Genomic DNA, 20,134 nt, shown 5'->3' on the forward strand with positions numbered 1-20,134 from the left:
GGCTTTTGGACCCAGGCACTCATTTCCTTTTCCTTATCTGTCAATATTGTTTGGACCTTTCATTAGGAGTTTTTCACATATTAGCTCCAAGTATGCATATCCCACTTATTTGCCAGTCATTTTTCAAGTGATTTAGGGTGTTTTTGACTATGTGGACATTTCACTCTATATTTGACTCCTAATTGTTACTAAGGTGTTGGTGGTTTAATTTTAAGTTAGTGTTTATTTCAAGTTAGTGTTTATTTCACAGAAGTAGCATTCTCAGTAAGTCGCATAAAAGCATCCTGTCATCTTAGACCTTGTTTTCTAACTTGTGAAAGTGAATTTCCTCTTCCTCCAACTCCAGGCATCATGGGTTAGATAACTAGACAAAAGTGCTGTATATTTCCCATGCAAACAAAGCCCTCTTCCAGATCTGTTCTGGGGGACTATGTTCTGTGATCCTTGTCTTTGAGGAGAGTAAGAAGGTTACCTCAGAGAACTACAGATCATCCTCAAAACACATATTCTCTGACCTATGTGCTTTGCAACAGAATATGTAGGCATAGACAAAGAGCTGGGTTGTGCTGTCTTTGGTTATAGCAAACAGTATGCTACCTTCCTAGTCCCAATCAGTGGAAATATAAGGACAGCTCAGAAAAGAGGAAGTATATCAGAATGGACCCTAAAATATTAGCCATAGGAAAGGTACATGAAAGAAACATGGGTGTTTGTTTTTCTTTTTTTTGGTGGGGGATGTCAGTATTTCCACTGTCCTATTTTTGTTTTTCCAAAAGGAAAGAATGAAGAAAAAAAAAAGATAAATGCATTATGGATGATTCCTTATTTATATCAAAACATACTAGAGATAATTTAAATGACTTTCCTGTACAAGGATTAAAAAAAAAAAAAAAGACTTAAATACCCCAATGTATTGTGATGAACTCTGTTAATGTTTTCAATATTTTGTCATTGACCTAATTTAAAGTTCTTCCTGACTTCCCTCCTTCTCAATTGTGGCTAATGTTTGTATTAAACTGCTCATAATTTTTTTTAAAATTCCTCTTAAAACTGCTCTTAAAACAGTGACGTGCTTTTTTTTAAATAAAAAATATAGTTATGAAGAAATTATATTGAATTGCTGAAATGCTACTTTATCGTAGCCAGAGAGATGGATATTTTTCTCCTTTCAACATAAAATGTGAGTGTTCACGTTCAGAAAATGTTTACAGGACTGGTTGATAATGTGTACTGGTGCAGATCTGGTAACCTATGTAGCTTGCAATAGAGTGCTAAACTATACTGAAGCCACTGTAGATAGCTTGCAATCGATCTTCTGCTCTTCTGTGTGTGTAGATCCTCCAAGTCCTGGCACAGAACGGGAAGGGAAGAACTACACCTAGATTTGAGTCAGCTTGTGAAATGAACAGCTTCTTGTGGCTTGGTAGTTCATGATTAAGGCTTGGGAAAGCAGCAGGCAGCAGTTTAAGATTTGAATACAAAGATGCAGCCTCTTTTATGAGCTCAAAGATGTAGCGGTTAGTGCAAAGTTTGAGAAGGCCAAATACCGATGCAGTCTGACTGCTTTTACCTCCATCGTTTCGCCAGGTTATTTTCCTGGGTGGTTAGAGGGCCATTTGTAGTGGAACTCAATGGGCTTCAAATTTAGACTGTGCACCTAATGCAGATAATAAAATAAGCACAGTCAACTGGTAAACAACAGGAAATGGAGCTTGCAAATGTCATAGGTGAATAATCCAGCTGTAAAGTCAAGGTCTGATCAGGAGATGCCTTGGATTAACGTGAGATTTCTGCCTAGGACATGTAGTGCAGTTTTGTTCTGTTTTCTTTCTTCTGTGTTTTGGCAGGGGCAAAGGAAGAAACGATTGTGTATAAAAATATGCTGAATTGGTTTTGAGAGAGAAATGGGAAAAGTGCAGAACAGGCAATGTGCAATGCCTTTCTTCTACTAACGGTTTATCCAGTGCTGGATCATAACTCATCTGTTTATTATGCTGTCATGCATCGCTCGCCTGAGAGCTGTTACCTTGTAGGAACTATAGCATATTTTTAAATTGGCTTTGTATGGCTATCTATGGGTTTGTTTATGATTTTAATATGTATGCAACTTTTGGGGCAATTTCAGCAAAATTTTGTTATTAATGAAGGTCTCAATAGATTCCAGGCTCCTGCTAGTATCATAAAAGTAGCTTACCGGTTAGAGGGCATAAACCCAGTAGTATTTGCTTTAGATAAAGGCTTTTGCATCTATTTGTGACTCATTAGACACTAGAAAATCCATACTTGTAAGTGTGCAAATTGCATGAAAAGCTTAGGCTAGCATTTGCACCTTCTTATACACCAGACTCAGTCAAGCACAAGACACAGATCCTTCAGAAAACGGGCTCCCTGAGTCCCGGTACTCACAGGGCTGTCCATCTGGCTTATTGTAGCCTCTGTGTATGTAGTATGTGGAATTCAAGACAAAATAGTAAGTCGCATCACCACAATCAGCTCAGCAAAGGCTTCATATGAACGTATCCCTGCTTGGTATCCGTCTCAGCAACTGCAATGCTTTGATTGTTACTCTGTCTAACACACAAGCCTTGAGTGCTTAGATGGGGAACGTGATCAAACCTTGAAATATGCCAACAGAACTTAACCAAAGGGTATCTGAGTCAAAGACTTAAGGACAGGAATTGGTACCTAAAAAACCCCATTTGCCACTATAGAGTAAACAGTTTGCAAAAAATCAGATTTCCGTTCTAACTACAAAAAATTCTTGTGATGAACTTGTTGTGCTTGTATGTGTATGAGTCTCTTGGGAACCACTGAGTGACTCAGATAAGTTTCAGCTGGATTCATAAAACAGAAAGTTTGTCAGTCCATGAGTAATTTTCATCTCTGACACTTAGTTATTTTGATTTTTTTTCTCTTTTTATTTGGGAGACAAAGTCATGCTGACAAATCAAAATCTGGTTACTCTTTAGTATGATTTGTGAATATAGGCAAAATATTCTTTGGCTAAGGATCTGAAGATGATGCTGTCCACTTAAAACTTTGCTTTTTTGCGGTAAAACTCTTGTATAGTTCTCAAAAGGAAAAAAAAAAAAAAACCAGGAGAAAAATGTATGTGTCTGTGCAGTGTGTTGCTGTCCCCTTGTCTCCGTTCAGGATCTATATATAGCTAAAGATGACAAAATCATTGCTGCCCTCTAGGTGTGTTTATGCTTTGACAGCGTGAAGCTTTAATTCACTTATTAGGCTATCCTGAAGCTTGATTAATTCAGCAAATGGGCAGTAATGAGACTCTCTCTGCTGCTTACAAAAAAGGTATATGTATAAGTACTTATAGCATGTTACAGGCTAAAGTATGCCTGCTTTAGCTGTTTCCTTTCCCTACAAATTGTCCTTTGCAATGAGGAATTCTGGGATTAGATGTTCACCTGATGAACAATAAGTGGTGACACTTCTAACCTTGGCTGCCTGATTGGAGTTCATCTACAATATCCAGTGCAGGGGAGGAGTAATCTTTGATGAGACAAGTCCATTGGGGGCTGGATAGCTTGGTTTATGTTGGCTGCAGGCAGAAGGTGGAAGCACTGGAAGGTCTTCAGCTGGCAGATTAAGATACCTAAATTTAGGTATTTACGTGCAGGTATCAACAGCTAAGCTAAATATATAAGCTCTAGTACAAGTTATTGGAGCTCAAGTGATACAGATGAAATCTGGAGAGTTACTCAGCTCAACCTAAAGTGAATACCTACAGATCAGTTCAGTAGTGCATGCAGAAGTGCTAGTGCCATTGGATATGTGCAGGGGTATCTTGCCTGGCACACAGCTCCTGTTCCAGAGGGCTCAGATGTTCTGTAGGTGTGTGTTTTATCTTCCGGCCCCTATGGGTCTTGCACGTACCCTAGGACAAATGACATAATGCCTGTGTTTAGCCAGATTAATCCATCCCTGGGTATCTGTTGAGCTGAACTGGACCCATACCTGGGGATTGACATTAGGAGGTCAGACTCCTTTTGTGATCAGCAGGGACAAAAGGTCTCTATAGCTCTGATTCCCGCTCTGCAAACCCACCTCTCTCTCTTTCTCTATAGGAAAGCTCTTTCACTGAGATGGCAACTTCAGATAAGTGTTTTGCATGTTGCAAAAAGAATCTTATTTTCTCCAGCGACTGTGCTGCTGAAGACAGGCACATGAGCACTGCCAGCCTTGCGCTGATGGGGATTCATTCCCTCCTTACCTGCTCCTTGTTCTGAGGGTGTGTATACTACCTTTTCCTAAGTGACCCTACACCCTGCTGCCTTTGTTGAGAATGACTTCGAGGGGGTTGGTGACCAAGCAGCTAAGGCTGTTGTTCAGCCATGTGGCTGGACATGGGAGAAAGCAGGCCATTGACACAAGTATCGCGGTTGTACCTGTTGACATTGTTTACTCCACACTGACAGAAAAATTCCTATAGCTCCTTGCCAGTTCATTTTGAACACAGACAAATAGTCTTTTCTGAGAGAAAGGTGAAGAAGTGAATTAATAGCTCTTTATTTCCACTCTCCCTCTTTTTGAAAGGGGTTAAAGAGATTATTTAGTTTTTAAAAGAGGAAAAGAGCTAATTTTCGTAGGTTGAACAGCCATGCTTTTAACAAGAGCTAACCTTTGCTGCTTTTCCTTCTCATTAAGTATTGTTCAAAATTCTTCTGGAGCAGTGATTTCAACTTGCATATGAAACATAAGTCTTACTTGGAGATCGTCAGTTTTAGAGCTTTGTTCATACTATATGGGTAAGACCTGTCCTAGCAATTAAAGAAATGTGAATTTTTATAAATGGCTGGCCTAGAGGCTCTGTTAGCATTTTCACTCATGTTTTATCTTGTATGTTTTACTGTCCTGAGCACTTCTATGATCACATTCACATGACTTACTTTTTCCTGAGATGTTATTTCCAAAGGGTACAATTTTAAAGCTAATTCCCTTCGTAAAAGACAGAGACCCTTTATGCTCTGATGGCCGTTCATCTTGACTGAAAAGAGAAATAAAATGCCAATCACAGCCTTGTTAGCATGACTAGTGATTCCTAGAGGTACAGCAGGGTGCACTGAAGAGTGGCGGCTGACGTATGGGCTGGGGAAGAGGATAAAACAAGAGCAAGCATCAGAGTCTGAAAACAGAGCCTGATGTACTGCCACTGGGACTGAAGGGCTCTTTATATATTTAAAACACTTTGCTGACTGAAGAGAGTGGAAGATTAAATATCTAAGTTCTTCTTTTTGCTAAGTAATGCACGTGTGTTTGCAGACTCAGAAAAGTTCTATTAAGGCTTAAAACTCCTCACTCATCCCCTTCCCTCTTTCGTGACCTCGTTAAATGGCCAGAAGGCTTTTTCTCCACTGGACTGTTTAAGGATAGGAGGAGATGTCAGGTAAGAAGAGAAATTTTATAACCAGCTTTAACTATTTACTCGTTACAAAAAGTTTGTGAAAATCAGAGGTAGCGGTCTTGGAGAAACCTTGTTTCAGCTCTCCTGGGGTGACCAACTCAATATTTGCCAGTCAAATATTAGTATCTAAAAGATAACGGAAGGGGACAGATGGGAAACAGAGTGAACATGGCAGAGGAAAAAGAAGGCCAGAACTGGCCTGGAGGGAGGCCTGAGTTCTGGAGGGAGGAAATAAAACATATTTTTAGGCTCATAAAGTTTCTCTCTAAGGAGACCAAATCTGCAGTTGATTAGGTCAGCTTGACTCTAATAAGTGCTGTCTCCAGATTAAGATTTCAGCCATCTTTGTTCATTTCCTCTTGCTCGTCTAGGTTAGGTTCTGCCACAAATACGGCTGTGGGAAGCTCTTTCTTTCAGTGTGTGCATGCATGGAAGCTGTTTTATACTTTTTCCTCAAGTTTTGTTTATTTTTCCTTTCCCTTATGAAGTATAATTTGTGGTAAGAGATCACTCTGCTGTTGCAGTTTGGAAGAAGAACGTTGAAAACAATATTTAAAAAGAATGAAAATAAACCATCCTTCTTGTTCCCACTACTATTGTCCTATGAAATGTGTGATCTTTTCATTGAGCACAAAGCAGAAGTTAATTGAGTGTAGTAGAATAAGAAGGTTATTAGTGCTATTTCAGTAATGTTGAGGGACTTTTTCTCTGGCTAATTAAACACTGCTTGATTTTTTGTTCTTCCCTGGTAAGTTCTGAGGTGGCTCTGTTATGATCCGGTTGTGCATCACTGAGTTTCTCTTAACTTTAGGTATGTCTGATTTCTGAGGCAGACTTCACACATTTACCAGAGTCAGGAATTGCTGCTGCTGTTTACACCAGGCCAGTCTGATCTTCCACTGAGGTAAATCAGACCTGACTTTGATAGCTGGAGGCCCAGTTCCTTGCCTTGCCTGTATCAGTATTTCAGGGGGCTGATCCTAAACTTGTGGCAGAGGGATCATCTCCCTGGATTGTCGGAAAAAGTGGCTTTTTGCAGTGACAGAGCAACGATGCAACTCTGAGAGGGCAGCCCAGGGGCGAGCAAACCCAGGGTTCCCCTCGTTTTTTCAGAGGCTTCTATGACCCTCTCTCCAAGGATGCTGCTACATGCACCTCTCTGTCCCTTGCATGAGATAGTGAGCTATTGTCTAAGCTAAGAGCAACTGCCAGATGACAAACAGATGGATTGGGGCTTAATTTTTTCCTACAAGTTAGGAAACAGGCGGTACTTGTACAATTGTGTTCTTGCAGCACCAGGGCAGAAGTGGAAGAGGAAACAACATTTGAACAAATAGGAAAGGGGGCGGGGGGGGAAATCAAATGCATAACAAGGGGAAACAAAGCCAAAATTCCTCATCTCGCAGCAGTGAATTGAGTGGAAAACACCACACAGCTACTTCTAGTGTGAGGACTGTCTCGGGGATGTGGGATTTTCTTTGTTATTCTTCCTTACAACTAGCTTTCCATCTAGCCAAGCCGTGAGAGGGAAAGGATTAAAACTCTGCAGGGGAAAGCGGGCTCAGGCTGTTCTCTCCATTTGTTGAGCACTTTGGACTGCCTGTGACCTACTGGGTTTCAGCCTCTGTGTTTATTTGTCACAAGATCTCAGGGAGAGTGTCACTGAGGGAATGGCCACCCGTAATTCTTCCTCGCAGCCACAGGGTGTCACTTAAAGTGCAGGTAAAGTAAGTGTCCTCAGCCCAAGTACACTGACTCAGTTGGGGGTGGAAATGATGGATGAGGTAAAAGAAAACTGGTGTGAATAGGGTCCCTGGGATTTGGTCTGCTATTATTACTGACAGTGCTGCCTCTGCAGCTTCCACATGCCACTGGGTGGTAAAAGGAACTCACTGAAGGGCAGTGAGTGAGTGAAGTGAGTGAAGGACGCAGCAGAGGAGGCAACGGAAGATGTTCTAGAAGGAACTCCGCTGTCCCTGCCTTTGTGGAGCGCTTGCTAGGGAGCAGGTCACTGGCTAAGGAGCGGGGAGTTGGCAATGGTTTTACCGGATCTGCTCAATAAGGCTGAAGGAAGGGAAGTGCCAAACTTTGTTCCCAAGAAAGAGTGCATTATGTTTGAAGGTGTGGAGCTGTGCACAGCATGTATAGCTATTCTGGGATGAAACATCTCCATCAAAGATGCTTCATCAGGCAACAAGAACCTGCATTTGGATGAGATAAGGATTCCTCCTTGCTGTATGCACCATGGTAATTACTGTGCTCCTCCCTATTGCATCAACCTGATCTCTCCTGCATTAGAGCTGTCCCCTGGTAGGGACTGTTTGATTCCCCCTGTGGATCCTAGGGTACTTGACAGCAAGAATAACAAATAGGTATAGTAACAGTGGGACAATACCTTCCCTAACTGTGGCTGCTGAACTTGCATCCTGCTGTCTGGAAGGGCATTCTCCAGCTCAGTGAATCCGCTGGCTGGACTTAAATTCTTTGTGCTTTCTTCTGTGTTCTTCAATGGCTGTTCATGAAGAGAGGTAAGAGTAATGGTCAGTCCTTGAAACTGCTATGACTTGGAAGGGCAGTACTTCAAGCTTTGTCTTGATCTCAGTAAAGTTCACAGACTCCAAATGCCATGCAAGACCTTGCTCATGGTCGGTTGTCCTGTGAAAGGGACACTCTTACTCAGTTTTGGACTCCAGTCTTGTTTCTGACTTGGCATCCAGATTGCTGGATTAACTATTGAAATGTAGTTCCTTGCAGATGAGACATGATAGCCATTTTTAGTAGTTTGGGAAAGCAATGAGAGATATGGTATCCAATGGAAATTAGAGGGAATGGATTTTTAGTAGATATTTTTCTTTCTTAGTGCAGTTTAGTTCCCATTAGATGTTACTTGTGGAGTTTTTAGTCATTAGCTCTCGGGACAAATTCCTAAAATGAATAAAGCTTGGATTTCTGTATTCTGTTTTCTTTCTCTGCAGTGCTGGGAATAACAGAGGGCCAGATCCTGTTCTGTATGAGACTTTTGCAATAACAAGCAATCCATTGAAGCAAATGATAAAAACAGAAGTTGGATCTGTGTTAAAAAAAAAAAAAACTCTTTCTTTAATGAAATCTCATACATATATGTTTGGTTCATTTTGGCCTGCTGCTCTGATCTCAATTTCCCACTTCACAAACTTTGTGTATAAACTTATCCACTTTCCCCATTACTGATCCAATAATTCATATTTAACAAATGTCTCTCTCTTGTTAGGCCTCTCTAAAAATGAATGATTCCACCTGTCAGCTGGCAGCACTACACCAAAACTGACTGTGACTAAGGAAACCTTGTTTTTAGCACTAACATATGAAAAGGGTTTTTTTGTTTTGTTTTGTTTTCTTTTTTCTTTCTTTTTTTTTTTTTTTTGGAGGCGAGACAGGGGGGAAGTGAAGGAATAAGGAGGTCTGTTTGGATCTGCCTTGTGCTCCAAAGCTTCAGTCCCCCAAACTGACAGAGGTGAATCAAAATGCAGCTATAGTACTAGGGGTGAATGACTGCATTTCGCAGTCCAGCCATTCTTCTACAATGAGTTCTTCATAACAGATGCACCAGAGAAAAGAGGCTGCAGTAGTCTGAATGCTGAAACTTGCTGCGTTCTTATCCTTTCTTGATGAGAGCTGGAAATTCGCCCACCAAGGTCTTTTGGTTTTAGTTAAGTTGTCACTATCCATCTACAAACCAGTTCTTAGCCTGGCTATGTTATTTTCATCCTAATCTGTTCTTAGCCTCTTCATCTCCCAAGGTGTTGGTGTTGTTGCACGTTTCTCTTGTTAAACCAATTCTGGCAACAGTAATAATAACAATTTTATTCCCACGCAAGATCTATTTAGTACTTAGTTTTATTTCTTCAGTGAGTGTTAAGGGAAACAGAAGGGCCTGTGAGCTGAGCTGTAAAGGGGAGTGTGTCAGAAGAACATCATAGCAGTAGGTTTCAATTTATAATGTTAGTGAATATAGAGAACACTCTTGTAACTAGAAATACGATAATTGTGTTTGATTTTTAAGAGAATGGGTGTAAAGTATTTTATAGAGATTATAATGATCTCTGTTAGATTTAAGCTGCAGATCCGTGACTGAATTACTGTGATTACAGCAGCAAACTTTGGATGAGCAGAGGTGTAACACCTGACAAGTCATTCCAATTACAGGGCCTCAAGAAAATTCATGGGGTTTTTTCATCACTTCTTCAACTGATGAGGTAATCTGTATACCTCCTGCCTGCATTGAATGAGCTGCCTTTTCTAGGCCCTCTTTTTAAACCCATTTTCCAATTCCCCATTCCATGCAGTAACCTGACAAGACACAGAAAATACCGTTAATGGGGCAGACATCGGAATGAGTCATTCAAATGCTCTGGGACCATATGGTAACTGTGTGTGCACTCAGTTTCTGGTAAAGATGAACTAAAATGCATTTCTTTAAGTCTCAGAGAAAGAAGTTCCTTTAAGTGTGCTAAGTCGGTTGTGCGTTCAAGTCCTTAGGTTCATGAGCAGCTTTACAAATTTTACTTTGATTTGCCCAGTACCTTCTGAAAAGGTAGTGTCTCTAGTAATTCTGAGCGCTCAGCTCAGAAAGTCCTGGACTGGTGTGGAAAGAAGACATATTGCGAGTTGGACTAGGTGACTTCTGTAGCTCCTTCCAAGAAGCATTTCCAGGATGCTATGATTTATACTATGTGATATATAACAGAGTAAGAGTGGTCTCAGTCTCTTGCTTAGATTCCACCTGCTTTACCTATCGATATGTGTATTTATGCTGCACCATTTTTCTTGGTTTAATTCCTCCCTTGCCTGCTTTTGGGGGAATCAAGTGAGATCACAGGGCACTGACATTTGTCTAGTTGCCATGTTACCTTAATGAAAATCAACTGGAAAAGGCAGGGCTAATTGCTTTGATTTAATCCTGAAATGTTGATGACTCATTGATGGCTCGTTCAGGAAAGCAGATACTCAAGGTAGAAGGACCAGATAAAAATAGCTTTCTTGAGATGAAGTTATGCAGTTTAAGTACTGGAAGTTTCAAAAGTCTAAATTCTGAGTGCTGTGTGCTGCTGGCTAGAAACCTGAACTCTGACTTTGGAATGCACATCCTCTTCCACTTTAATGTAAGAGGAATAAACCTGCTAATCACGTCTCAGAAGAGAGCACAGCTGATTTGGCTCCATATAGCCCTATGATAAGCCTGGATTTTGCATTTGAATGGTGGAGAAAATGACTGATACAGGGGTCTCTGCCATGCCTGGAAGATGGCTCTTCCTGAGGCCATCTGGGACTGTGTAGACCAATTCTCAGAAGTAAAAGATTTTTCATCTCATTGGGACTGACAAGTTTCCCAGTGCAAATTTCTTGCTGTTCTGAAAAAGGTAAGGAATTACAGAAGGTTGGAAGGAGAGTGGAAATATATGAGGGGGAAAAAAAAAAAGGGATAGCAGAGAAAAGACTGGCCAGCCAAGCAGACTGGGAATGGAGAGGGAGGTTACTAGTTGTGAAAGTGGGTGGAGAGGCAGAGATCTTGTGCTTGGAGAAGAATGTGAGTTAAATCTCATTGTGGGAATGGGAAAGGGTAGAGTTGATGCAAAAGACTTTAGTGATTGGTTAACTGAAGTCAGATGTAGAAATACCATTTTGCAGGAGTAAGAGCCACAGGAGTGGGCAGTGTGGCTTGGCAGATCGTGCAGCGATGAGGAGAATCAGCAGCCATCTCCAAGGCACGTAAGGGACAAAGTGTTGTGAGGTTAGCTGGGAAAAGAGTAATGCAGAGTGCAGGTAAGGAATAGCTCTTCAGATGTTAGTGCAGTAGAAGAACATAGTGCATGAACCCTCGTGAAGGGATGGGGCACATTAGGAGGCAAACACAAAGCAATTGAGGGGAAAAATTAGAGTGTCATGCAAGCCAGCTGTGAGACAATGAACAGGCAAATATCTGAGCTTCCATCCCAAAAAGCAGCAAGTGAGAGAGAGGAATTATTAGTTAAACGCTAGATATAAAGGACAAGTGTGATACCTGCTGTCCTGCATCCAAGGCAGGCAGAATGGAATAACAGACAATTACCAACAACAGTCCTGCCAAAGTCTTTGGGCAAATTAATAAACAGTGTCACAGCAGAGCCAACATATCTGTCTTGCAAGTAAAAAGAAGGTACCTAGCTTAATTTTAATATGTTTGGTCTAAGTGCTTTCCCTCTTTCTGTGCTGCAGAGAAACATCTATTCATAAACTTGTTTCCTTTGTGATCATCTTTTTCTCCTTCCCCACTGGCTTTCACATCCTTTGAGTTTGTGAGTGGGTGGGAAGGCAGGTAAAAGGCCCACTAGCTCATGACAGAACCATTTGATTCTGTCTACTCGCTTTGAAAGAGCAACTTTCAGCAAAGCTTGACCATGACTTGCACTGAATCATAGAATCACAAAACGACTGAGGTTGGAAGGAACCTTTAGAGATCATCCAGTCCAACCCCCCTACTCAAGCAGGGTCACCTAGAGCAGGCTGCGTAGAACTATATCCAAATGGCTTTTGAATATCTCTAAGGATGGAGACCGTACAAGCTCCCTGGGAAACCTGATCCAGCGCTTAGTCACCCTCACAGTAAAAAAGTTTTTCCTCATGTTCAGACAGAACTTCCTGTGTTTCAGTTTGTGCTTGTTACCTCGTCTCCTGGCGCTGGGCACCGTGGAGAAGAGTCTGAGCGCATCGTCTTTGCACCTTCCCTTCAGATACTTTACACGTTGATCAGATCCCTCCTCAGTCTTCTCTTCTCCAGGCTGATCAGGCCCAGCTCTCTCAGTCTTTCCTCATCTGAGGGATGCTCCAGTCCCCTTAATCATTTCAGTAGTCCCTGTTGGGCTCACTCCAGTAGCTCCATGTCTCTCTTGTGTTGGGGAGTGCAGAACTAGGCACAGCACTCCAGGTGTGGCCTCCCCAGCGCCGAGTAGAGGGGCAGAATCACCTCCCTTGTCCTTCTGGCAATGCTCTTCCAAATGCAACGTGGGATACCATTGGCCTTCTTTGCACACCAATCTGTGCAGGATGCCAACAATGTGGGGTAGCTGTGGTACTATGCTGCAGTCAAGAGACAGTGTTTGTGGCTGTGCTTGTGTGGAAGGGATGGAGAGTGGGTTGGTCTCATGCTGAGTGTAGCCCTTAACTGTCAGAACAGTCAATAAGAGCGACCTATTTCATACCCTGCAGCTGACCTCAGGCAAGCTGCTTCAGTCTCCCATCTTTCGGTCTTTCCCTTTTTAAAGTGATTGCAATAAATGAGGAGTTCTGAAGACTTCTGACTCTATAAAGACTTGTCTCTTGCTTCTTTGCTTTAGAATGTGTGAAGTTCCTTGATATCATCTTACTTCTATTCCTTGGTGACACTGAATTCTTTGGAGCTGAGCAGGACAGTTTTGAGGACAGATTATATGTTTTTCAGTTGTCTATAAAAGCTTCATGTAAAGGATTTCAGATGTACAAAGTACTAAGTAGACTGTCAGATTTTGATATCTTACTATTATTGTCTCCAAGACTCTCCTTCAGGAATGAAATCATTTATTCCCATCAAGTTAATATGAACCAAATGAAGAACATTCGTTTGTGTGCAGGAAGACTGGGAAAACTGAAGTTAATGTGATTAACATCTTCAGAGTTGCAAAAATATCCGTAAGCTTGGATATTTATTCTGTATAAGAGACCATTACAGGTACCAATATATTTCTAAGCTTGCTGATCTATCTCTACAGTTTCTCATCTCTTTATTTTCAGGCCTTATTGTCTTAGCACGGATCTGTTGGTTTGTAGCACCTACAATTTTTCTGTGAGCCAAAGGAAATACTTACTTATCAAAATCATATTTCTTCAGCTATTCAGTGCTGTTCTCTGCAATGCAGAGTTGTTTCCTAGGCTACATTTGCTAGTATAATATATATTCTGTTGTCAGATATCCCATCTCATCCAGTGGATTTTGCCTCTTTCCTTGATCCAGTGAAGATAAATTATTGAACTGTTGTGCTTTATCAGTGGAGATTGTCATTATTTTCCAGAAATGACTTCTGGTTTTGCAAATAAAATTTTCTGAAAATGTGTATTCATCACTCAGCACTGTAGCACAACGAAGAAGAGGAGTTCAGACTCTCAGATGATAATATAAGAAAGACTGTACTGGAAAAAACAGCTTTTGATCAGGTTCTGTGTTGCCTTTTAATGCTAAAACCAAAATAACAATATGTTGATTCTCTGAAAGCTTGTTGTCTAATTGATATATCAATCACATGAATGCAGCTGCAACTTGTCTATCTTGGAGCAGTGCAGATGTGTGATACAGTGTCATCGGGGCAGCTGACAGGTAGAAGAAATAAAATGGGAGTGAAACCAGTAGTATAAATCTAAGTTAAAGAAAGGGCAGCACCAGGGCCTATGCTCAAGTGGGTAAGTAGAAAGAGAAACAGAGCTGTTCTCAGGACAAGGGGGAGAACAGGGAAAAAACCCAAAGGGAACAAGGAAGGGGGAGGATTCGTTCTTTACTGGTCGTTCTTTACTGGTCGTTCTTTACTGGTCGTTCTTTACTGGTCGTTCTTTACTGGTCGTTCTTTACTGGTCGTTCTTTACTGATAGCCAAGCTTTGAACCATCAGTGGGGCTGAGGATACTGTCTCTGTCCACCCCACGTCTCAGCTCCCAGATACTAACAGCTCATGAGTCACCCTTTGGTTTGCTGCAGTTTCTAGCAGGTGTTTGCCTTAAATCCGTGTCTTTCAAGTCCCTCTAGTTAACGATCATCTCAGCTTTCTGTGCTCTGGGACAAGATAAACAACTCGGGCTGCTCAGTTTTGCTGTTGCAATCCTTACTCATGAGTCATTGTCCTTAACTTTATTGTCTGTTCCACCTTCACAACTATTCCCATTGCCAACAATGACAGAGGTGAGCTAATTAACAGTTTTATACAATTCTACTTACTATATGTAATACATGTAATTTTCTAATGAAGGAGTAGTACTACATGAAAACAATTCAAAGGCCTATGTTTGACTAAAAGGGTCTGATAGGAAGCTTTGTGGAAAAAAAAAAACAACTTTGCATGAAGGTATTAGAGACAACTGATAGAGAAAAAGATTCTCAGATATTTCCATGTTCTTTTACAAGTAAGTGCTAATATATGCACAAAAATGTTTCTTGATGAGTAGCTTTCAGCTCCAGTACCAACGATGTCCTAACAGTTTAGATGAATCTCATGAATGCATTCAAATGTAAATGGTCTTTTGCAGTTGCAAGAACTGGATGCAGTTTTTGCAACATCAGGCAGGAGTCTCTCTGGAGTTCTTTTTGATTTTGTTTTTTTCCTGGTTGGACATGATTATTCATATACATTTCTATTTGTAGTAAAAGTTACCTTCATTTTGCTTGCACTGATGTAATGCCTAGGGATCAGACCTCTTTCTTTGGTAGGCCGCAGACAAACAGTGGAAAACATGTTCTGCCCCCACAGGTTCTAGAAGAGCCTTAGATGGACAGAAGATGAGAGAGTGGAAAGAGAGGAAGAGATGGAATAAATACAACAAAATTAATTCTAACACTTTTTCTAATTTTTAAACCTTGGAGTTACAGTTATGGGGACTGAGCCCTACAAAGGGCTTGGGACAGAGCACAGCATGCTGTCCTAAGGAAAGGCTTCCGGAATGCTGAGTTGGGGCATTTGAAGGATACTTTTAGACTGAAATTCCTGCGCACTCTGCCAAAGCTAACTTAATTCTTGTCAGTATATCCTACCTTGAATGTGGAAGAAGATCAGTTATTTCTCTGAAGAACTGTGCAAAGGGATAGGTCTACTCCACAGTCCAGAGGTGTGGTTAAACTTGTGCAACTGGTACAGATACACCTATTATATCAATCAGCCATTGAGTATCAATAGCATCAAAGCTGTAACAGCACAGCTACTAGTGCCTGAGGCTCAAATCCAGCTATTACTAGAACGCAAAGATGTCAGTGCCTGGATATGGTACTGCAGTCTCACTACCCAGTTCAGCTTGGTTGTGTTCCCACCACTCCTCTGTATTGCAGTATAAATACCCCCTATAGTCATGATTTTTACATACCTGTTTTGATAGTGAACATGGAAGTAAGTAGTGATCTATGCCTCTATTTTAAGACTGGTGTAAGTATTTCAATCGAACACCTGATCAATGTGGGACTATAGCTAAATACATTAACTCGTTTTCAGTCACAGCAAATAAACAGGATTTAGTGTGCTGAAAGACATTTTTATCTCTTAACAGCTTAGTGAAGTCATGTGGAGAAATTCTTGCTGTCTGCAGCACATGTCCTTTCCCAAAATAGAGAAACTGAACTAAATTCACTTGTTGTTTTTTTTTTTTTTCTGAAGTTCTAGGTTGGTTCTCTTACTTCAAAGGATTATGACGCTGATCTTTTTTTACTGAAACAAACTCGCTGATCTGTAGTAATCATCTTCATTCCCTACTAATATTTTAAAACTTTCCTATAGTTTCTGAAATCACGTCCTATTTAACATAGTCCTTAAAACTCTGCAAGGCTGTGCAAGCTGAATGTGTGTTTCTATCTTCTCTCACTTTGCTCCAAAAATAAGAGGCACTGTGTTTGCAGACAGTCTGGTGCCAGCTGATTGTCGAGGAACTGTACTGTGACACCTTCAGGTTTTCATTTAGTAACTGTGCTCCATTCAACTGATCTTGGAGAACTTCAGTTTCCGCTGCCTCAGCAGCATTTGTGAATCCACTTCTGTCATAGTTATCACAAGGCAAATTGTCTTTCACACTGCTGTTTCACAGGATATTGGAAAGGGCAGGTGGTTAAGCTCTCGCTGTTCAGTATTTTTCCCTCTAATCAACTAGGACCCTCTTAAAGGCATTCTGAATGTCGCAAAAGGAAGCAGTATTGACATATAATTGCACAAACTGCTTACTGGAGCTTCTGTCGATCCAGATGTTTCATCTAGTTGCAGAATGAAAAAGTCTTTTGAAAGCTGCAACAGTTTGGGAACCGTTAGTGCTACTATACAGGTCACAAAAATCCTTCTACAAATGTAACTCAGTGTTTGTTTAAGTTTTCTGGGATTGTTTATTTTGACTGATCCTGAACAACAGTATTTCAGGATGGGAAAAATGGAAAAATGTATACATGGAAAGTGAGTGATGAAAAGAGAACAGGTAGATGTTTGAGGAAGTAGGGGCATGCTTTTAAAGGACGATTTGTAAGCTGACCTGCTGTCACACGTAATCAAATAGCATTCTGTACAGGCTGAAGCATCTTGTGAATAGTTTTCATAAATGATTTTCACTACTGAGGTGAGAGGTGCTCAAACTGACAGATATGCATCCTGCATTATATATCTAACTAAACAGAGATAACAAGCTATACTCTTCTCTTAGTTAGACTAAACTAAATCCAGAATCATTCTCTGAAGCCAAAGGTTTATCCCTCTCATATTCTGGATGTACAGATATAACAACTAATTATATCTGATTAAGTGAATTTTACAGATGATGACCAGAAGGAACTGTTACATGATGTATATTGCTGCTTCTTCATGTTTTAAAAATAATAAGAACAAATCTTCCTTAAGATTGTAGTCTCATTAGAAAGTCTGCTAACCTTCTTCTATTGATTTGTTCCAAAGATAATTATTGTCATTTGTCTGTACAGGAAAGGCAAAGACATTTTATCATGACCACTTCATGTGTAACTCCAAAATGAACCTTTTATCTATATAAAGATTTATATCCTATTTTTAGGAGGACCAGAGATAAAAGCTAGTGCATCAAATGATCTCGTTGTACATGATATAATTAAGATCAGAGAGCTGAGAAGAACAAAATTCTTGTTAATGATTTCCTTTAAAAAAATCTTTAATGTGAACTACTCGAGAACCCTGTAACTGTAAGCAACAACAAAGTTGTCTTTTATTCATTAACATTTCATTTATGAAGTGATATACAGCAAACCTCTCTGTAAGTTACAGCAGGTGAAATGAAGGTTTGGCTGTGAACCCCCAATCAACTTTTTTGTTACATATGGATTGAGCCTTGTTTTTTTTACATGGGTGCCAGTAGACCTTCTGTAAGAGCCATCTTTCCCCAGGTGTGCTCACTGTGTTCATTACTTCTTTGTGAGCACAAGTTTGTGCTATGCTCTGTGGGTTTGATGGAAACTAGTGGAAGTCTGTCCTAGAACAACCATGTTCTTTACTGCCTGTGAACTGTGACAATTTTTTTCTGTTATGCTACTTGCAACTTTATCACTGACTGACTTGGATCCCGCACTCTCTAGTACTCAGTTACTTCTTGCACTGTTTCTTCATAACCTTATCTCATAGAAATTTGGGAAAGGTGCTGTTTTCAGTTTCACATGAGTGCATCTGATAACACAGTGAGGGCCTGGACCGCTGACTGAGTCTCCTTCTATTATAAATGCAGTCATTGCTGTAGAAAACTTGCAGATACCACTTTATAAGAAAGGATATGATCTGGAAGACTCAAGATGTTTTTTTTTGTGGATATTAATTAATCACTACTCCTGCTCCAACCATTGAGACATACAAGTCCAGATTCAAGAACTGTTAACTTTACTTCTCTTCTATAGATATGGTTTGCTGCATGCCCTATGTGTGCCCTAAATGACTCTCCCACATTCTCTCACACTTCCTGAAGGATGGTACCATTTCATTTAGCCTTTATTAGTCCTAGAATTCTTCTAGGCACAGCACTAGATAGCTGTACTTGCTGAACCTCAAAGTCTAAAGTAAATTATTATTTGAACAATATACATAAAGTGGGATTTTACTCACTGAATCCTAGGTATCTCTGAATGATGACTAGACTAAGCCACTCATCTCGATTCCCTTTCTGGTCAATGGAGGAAGATGCATAGGCCAGATCACCATTTGGGCATACCTACCTTTAGCTGTAGCAACTCAAGAAAGTTCCATATCTCGACACCTTAATGTCAGATTCTAAAATGCTTCTGTGTAAGCAAGAGGCAGGATTCAGTTGCCAATTCACAGGTGTCGAGTGCCATTTGAATGTCCTCCCAGGGCTGGCAGATGTGACCCAGGAGGTAAGGGAGGCACATTCTTGTTCAGAATAATAGCAGGAGGTCAGGTGGTTACCATAGATCATCTCAAAGAGGCTTATGTTTAGCAATTTGGATTGTGCACAGTGCAGTTATTGGGGCTAAATTCGTCTGCCTTCACATAGACATCTAATGTAATTTTGCAAGACTTATAGGAGATACCCTGAGAGTCTCAAGGTGACCGGTTCATCATCTTGCAGCATCTGCATAGTAAAGCTAAGAATAGAAACTGGGAATCTCCCTCACTCAAAATATTCAAGATTCAGCTTGGAAAACTTAATCAAAAGCCCTGCTTTCAAAAGAAGGGTGTACCAGATGCTTTCCAGAGGTCTTTTCCAACCTAGACTTTTCTATGTTTGGAAGCAAGTACATGAGAAAAGGCCATCCCAACCTGACCTAGAGAAGGACAGGCAGCTTGAATGGACTTTGAGAGCCCTCGTTACAGTACAAGCAAAAGAGGGAGCTCGAGGAATTCCTTGGAGCAGCTTGTGGCAGCTAATTAGGCAGCTTTGTCAGACTGGCTGAGATGCTAGGACAGCTCATTAGAACTTAGCATTGTGGATCTCTATACTATACTTTTTTACTTTATTTTTTCATTTTTTAGCTTTTGTTCTGCTATTGCCTATCGTTTTATCTTGTTTAGCAATAAGAACTGACCCACAAATTGAATTATGTGCCTTCAGGGGTGGTGAATGCATTACTGAAGGATAACCTGGTAAATTGCTAATATCCAGCATCCAGTGAGCTGTAGATGTTCCAGAAGGTCTTTGGCAATTTGCGATATCCTCTGCAGGGAGATGGAAGAGTAGTAGCTAGAGAGACCATGTCTCCCTACTGCAATATTTTAAAATAAAATCCCTAGAGCAAAAATGGACACAAACAGTGTTACAGCTACATAGAACTACCTTTATTTATTGCCTTGAGACACTAGGTCAAAATGCACATTTCTGGTGGATACTATAGGAGTTACTTATTACTTTTCTTACAGAAGAGGCCTCAGGACCAACTACTCGTTTGACAATTGATATTGCTTAATGTGCTGAGATGTAAAATTCAGGCAGTGGGTTTATGTTGTACCACAGATTTTTTCCTGTTCTCATCTGGGAAGAACTGTGTCCAAATGATTGCCACATCTAACACAAGTTTTTAAAAATATTATGTACCTTTTCTGTACCCCAACTCTAACATGCAGGTTGTATTGTCATAAAACGTAATCCTTGGCTTTGTAAAGGCAATCAAAATTACATCCTAAAATACCTACAAATATTACCTTGGTGCATATATCAAAGAGAACAAGGCTAATGCCACCACTTCCATGTTCAATATATGTAAGCCAGTTTTTCTCATTGCTATTTGGCAGATAGAGTCCAAGTAGTGTTGCTTTGAAAAATGTTATAAATTAAAGATCCCTTTTCATGTTATTTGGATTCAATGAAGTCCACTGTGGTTTGTCTGTCCACTGCAGATTCATTCATCTCAGTTTTTCTTCTCTACCATGCAATTGTTCATGGGAAACTTGGGCTTTAAGATTTTGTGGTTTGATAGCAAACAGAATATGAATTAAGCAGTCCTCATTTGAATACCCAGTGG

At 40.5% G+C, this 20,134-nt stretch overlaps 1 protein-coding gene across 3 annotated transcripts in view; it reads left to right on the forward strand.

Moving 5' to 3' along the window:
• The window catches only part of CRHR2 (corticotropin releasing hormone receptor 2), a 164,436-nt gene that overhangs the window by 56,796 nt on the left and 87,506 nt on the right, over positions 1-20,134 (forward strand). The gene's annotated exons all lie outside the window — the stretch shown is intronic.

This window comes from Struthio camelus, chromosome 2 (assembly GCF_040807025.1).
Source record: "Struthio camelus isolate bStrCam1 chromosome 2, bStrCam1.hap1, whole genome shotgun sequence".
NCBI lineage: Eukaryota > Metazoa > Chordata > Aves > Struthioniformes > Struthionidae > Struthio > Struthio camelus.